The sequence below is a fragment of the Ptychodera flava genome, assembly GCF_041260155.1.
Source record: "Ptychodera flava strain L36383 chromosome 23 unlocalized genomic scaffold, AS_Pfla_20210202 Scaffold_24__1_contigs__length_23054250_pilon, whole genome shotgun sequence".
Taxonomy (NCBI): domain Eukaryota; kingdom Metazoa; phylum Hemichordata; class Enteropneusta; family Ptychoderidae; genus Ptychodera; species Ptychodera flava.
The window spans coordinates 19,515,419-19,520,725 of NW_027248278.1; the positions used below are offsets into that span (position 1 = coordinate 19,515,419).

At 38.5% G+C, this 5,307-nt stretch overlaps 1 long non-coding RNA gene across 1 annotated transcript; it reads right to left on the reverse strand.

The window, feature by feature from the left end:
• Positions 1-2,227: 2,227 nt before the first annotated feature.
• On the reverse strand, positions 2,228-4,425 carry LOC139124970 (uncharacterized). The gene is made up of 3 exons (XR_011550105.1): positions 4,174-4,425; positions 3,486-3,550; positions 2,228-2,688 (listed from the first exon to the last, which is right to left on the reverse strand). It is a non-coding gene; the product is annotated as an uncharacterized lncRNA (long non-coding RNA).
• Positions 4,426-5,307: the final 882 nt, after the last annotated feature.

Here is a 5,307-nt window from a genome sequence, read left to right on the forward strand (position 1 = left end):
AGGAAAGCGCTCAAAAGTTCGGCATCAGCTCGACCATACCGATCACACTTGTCTTTCAGGCGACCTGCATAACTCTCCACAGATTCGTTCGGCCCCTGGCGAATGCTGCGAATTTCTTCATCATTACGCCACCTCGGTGCCTGTCGGGTAAAACGCTCACGAAAAGCGTTTCTAAGGGCCTCCCAATTTCCCAAGATTTCCTCTGTCTGTGAGTTAAACCAACGCTCAGCCTCATCAGTCAGTAGCAAACCAAAGACATCACGGATATTGTTTGGCTGTAATTGTCTCAAGTGCACGTACAGTTCGAACTTCCTCATCCATTTCTGAGGGCAGTCGCTCTCTCGCCCAGTGTACCTAGGAGGCATGATATTTGCACTAATAGTCAAATTGTCAACGTGCCTACCTAGAGCATCCATGTTCGGCTTGTCGGACTTCTTGCCCTCGGTCTTGCAAACCCTGCACATGTTGAAGTATCTCTCCGATGCGCTGCTGGAGGTTGTCATATCGCTCATCCTGCTGCTGGTTCAGTTGTACAGCTACTGGTATATCTGCTTGTTCTGCCATGTTTGGTTCTTGTCGCCTGATAATTCTACCAGATCTAAGAATCATATATTCGTCCTGCTTCAGTATACCCGGATTCTCCACCAAATTGTTGCGCTCGTAGTTAGGGGAATTACGAGTTGAGAGGTACCAGCCTGGATCGTAATGCTTTCAGTAACTGAAGCCGACACACCAAGATGTTATTGTAACACAACCTTGTACTTTATTGCAAGATGGCGACCGTAACGTTCACTGTCAACGGTCTGATCTCAAGTCTCCGTCTCTCTCTAGTCTAAGCTCTCTACAAAGTTAAATACATCTCTAAACTTACATAATTATTAAAGTTATCACGTGGTAATTTTCCCGCCAGTCTTTGATTGATTCTTAAGATTAAATAAGATCACACCATGGAATATCCCATTCTCGATTGTTCTCAATGAAATCTTAACCAATAATTAATTAAACTATCACACTATCTCTTATCTGCTTCTCGTACGATCTGAGTCAATGACCTTCACACGTCTTGGCCACGTGAGGGACGCTTCGAGATAAAATCTCTACAGGGAGGGGCGTTACACTAACCATAATGCTCGAGGGTTTAGAAACGCGTGATTTGACTCTCAATTGTAAATCAATACTATTTCTTTGTCGGTAAAATAAAAATTACATATTTTAACCCTGCTTCCCGGAAATCAATGGCACTGATGTCGTTATTTACCATGCTTCATATTTAGTGTAAATGCAATGAGTTTACGATAGATCGGTCGGATAAATAGGGCGTCATCGTTGATCGTCATCGTTCATATGATGCTTTTAACTTGAATGAGATCACCATTAAATAAAGTCACTGTTGCAAATGCTAAAGGGAAAATTAGCAGCGAACCTGCCATTGTCATGTGACTTATTGACAAAATTTGATAATTAGAGGTAAAATTAAATGGCGTAAGAAATCCATTCATAAACATCTTTTTTACATTTGCTTTCTAATTTTTCATCGACGAGAAAACCGAAAACATTGCCTTAGATATTCCTCGTCAAATTTTACCTGAGTAAGTTCTCCGAAACCTTCACTAGATCTTACTATATCGGGAGGTTTATCATTTCTAAAACCTTACCTCACCACATCCACACAACGTCCGTCTATGTAGTTGCAGGAGTTACTACAATAACACGGTGGACAGTCTTGTTTGCATCCGTCACCATAGTAACCATCTTTACACGTTCGGTTACAAAGTATACCAGTCCATCCAGGTTGACAAGACAAGCATATGCCGTCTTTACATTTGACACAGTGTTCAGGACAGCGATTCTCACAATGATGACCAATCCACCCATCATTGCACTGACAGGAACCATCCACAGGGTCACAGAGACCATGTCTGCACTTACATTGCTGTGAACAATTATATCCGTAGGAACCGTTGTCACATTTCTGATCGCATCTGTTGCCTTGCCAACCAGGAGTACAATTACAATCTCTGTCTGCGACTCTACAAGTGTCTCCATTGTAACAATGAAAACATTTGTCTCCACAATACAGCTGTTCACTCTGTGCATATCTGTCTAAATCACACTCTGTACAGTTTGGTCCTTGCCAACCATACGCACATTTACAGACTGAACCTTCATCAGAACAGGCAGCGCCATTGTAACAAGAACATTTTTTATCACAGTGCTCACCATGGTAACCAGGATTACAAGTACAATGTCCAGTCAATGGATCACATCTACCATTATCAGAGCAGTTGCATGGTGAACATGACGTAATGTTGTATCCACCGTCTGGATTACAATTGCAATTTCCACTCAATGGCTCATTTATATTATAAGCGGAGCAATTGCGAGGCGTGCAAGATGAGCCGTAGTATCCATCCTGACAAATACATTCGTTTGTTTGTACATTATACTTTCTGTCTACAGGACATGCACTACTGTTTTGGCAGAGTTCTCCATAAAACCTATCGGAACATAGACATGAACCATCGGGCAAGCATGTCCCATCATTCTCACAATTACATGGATATTGGCAGCTGTTTCCAAAGTAATCATTTGTGCAGTTACAGGACCCATTACCTTTGTTACATATTCCGTCATGTTGACATGTACAGTTGTGTGTACAGTTGTTACCATAGTAACCATCCGGGCAATCTATGCGAGAGGAGAGAAGAAAATAGAAGATCAGTACAGATAGGGCAGGACAGATTAATCGAAAGAATTTGGTGTTAATTGAAATTAAATAAAAGTAGATCTATTTCGTTCAAGAAAAAAGGAACATTTTACAAGCCATCTTGGACATGCAAGGGAAACGATGTTTAGGTTGTTTCCGTCAATACTACTTTTAATCTTTTTCTAACGTTCCATCAAGATAACAGTTAAAACGAACATGTAAAAGGTCTGACCAGATAGCCAGCGAATCGTGCATAGGCCAATCACTATATACTCTGTATATTTCAGCAGTAAAAGGGTTGTCAATCGTTTTCAAAAATAACAATATATTTTGGCAACGTACCTTGAAAATACCAGGCAATAAAGGTGACTGACTATAATAAGCTTAACAGGCAAATAACAAAGTCAAATCTGTATAGATCTGACAAGGATGAAAGACACATGAAGCAAAATAAATTATTGTTAGTGTCATTGGTGACGCTCCGCAACTCGGTTTGGAATTCCCGATTGAATTTGCAGTATTACGTTACTCTCGTTAGAGTTTGCTTAATATTTATTTTGTGGTAAATGATATCTTTTCTTTCATGCAAACCCTAACAAAGTATACAAATGGCCGCCTACTAGAAAATACCGTAAATGCGCTCTTTTGAAACTCGTTGGTATAGAGATTCCATTCCAAATGCAATTGTACAATGTACACGCGAGTTATCTGAAATTCGGCCGCTATCGCTGCGTTCGCTGATATAATAAATGTCGATATTTCATTAATTAATTTTTACCTTTACAACTTTCTGTGATGTCAGCCCTGTCAGATTTCTGGGTACCATTACAACACCGAAAAATGCTGAAAACGGAATTGAAAACGATGATGAACGTCATCTGTCGCCCGCTTTTCATGAGGCGATTGCTATGAGGTACTATAATCATTTCACAAGTTACATTCTCGACCTTTCACTAATATACTCGGGTGTAGCAAATAGCTCGTTATGATGATATGACTGTTAGGATTTTTTTGTAGAATATGCCCTAAATCCAACGTCTCCAAAACTTTGCGTTGCTTTTTTATTAGTCAACTTTGATAATATTTTTTTAAATTTTGTACCGTTTTATGCAGATTGATGGTCAAAAGTATCATTACCTATGTGGAGGGTAGGCTTTTCAGAAGATAATTTCCTTCTTTCATCATGTAACTTATGTCACTGTTGAGCACGAAATTTGAAATATTTGATGTATAAAACAAGTGAAACATGAACGTTTACCTTCGAACGGCTCGTACGGCTTACTGTACAGATTAGCATGTTTGAAATTTATTTTATGTTTGAGCCGGAGAGTCAAACAACATTCATCCAACACTGGTATTCTGTACCAGCCTATAATCATTCTAATATTTTTCCAGATACGTAATGACATGCATAACACGTATAATCACAGAGAAAAAGGCCAATGATTTTTCAGTCGTAACGATACCTGTTTCCATCTTGCCCATAAAACCAAAAACATGCATTTGGATCGTCTGGGTAAGTCTGACCGGGTAAGATGTAGTCATCGCTGCCCATTGTTGTAAACATAACAGCATGGTTTAATAGAATCAGTATAAATCCGCGAACTGCAGTTTCCATAGTGTCAGTGTACCGTTTGCTTATCTACAAAAGAGATATAATATTATCATAAAGAGTATTTCCTGTAATGTTATGCTAATTACGAAGACACATTTAAACGTATAGCCAAGCGCAAAACAGATGATTATAGTATGTGTCATTTTTAGCTCACGTGTGTTAACACGTGGGCTAATGTCATAGCGATGTCTGTCTGTCTGTCCGTGTGTGTGTGTGTGTGTGTGTGTGTGTGTGTGTGTGTGTGTGTCTGTTTACACGATAACTCAAAAACGCCTGAACGGATTAAGTCAGATTTAGTACAGAGATACCATATGCTACTTGCAAGAACTGATTAGATTTTGGTAAGTGTGACTTGCATATTAATGAAGTTATGCAATATCGTTTTTATCCATACAATGGTTTCCCTATGGAGACTGTAATGACAGTGTAGACATATATCAAGAAATACTGCACAAAATTTCATGAAACTTTTCACAGATGACAATCTAAGAACATTATGATGATACTGTGAGTGTCATGTCAATTATCTTCTCATTTGCATATTTAATGAACTTTTGTTATTAGTGAGATAACTCTGAAATTCCTGCACCAATCTTGATGATACTTGCAACAAATATTGATCTGATATATATATTTAATTATACTTAGAAGCATTAGGCAGTGTCAAGTTAATAAATAGCTCATTTGCATATTTTATGAAGTTTTGTAATTAGTCATATAACTCTGATACAACTCCACCAAATGTGATGAAATCTGCTGCAGATACTGATCAAACTGATATCTAACTGTAGTGTAAAGCATTTGCTAGTGTGAAATTAATTAAGGGTTCATTTGCATATTTAATGAACTTTGTAATTAGGTATACAACTTTGAAATGACGGCACCCAAGTCAGTGAAATTTGGTACAGATATTGTTTTGATAAATATCTAATTGTACTGAGAAGCATTTGGCAGTGTCAAGTTAACAAAGAGGTCATTTGCATAT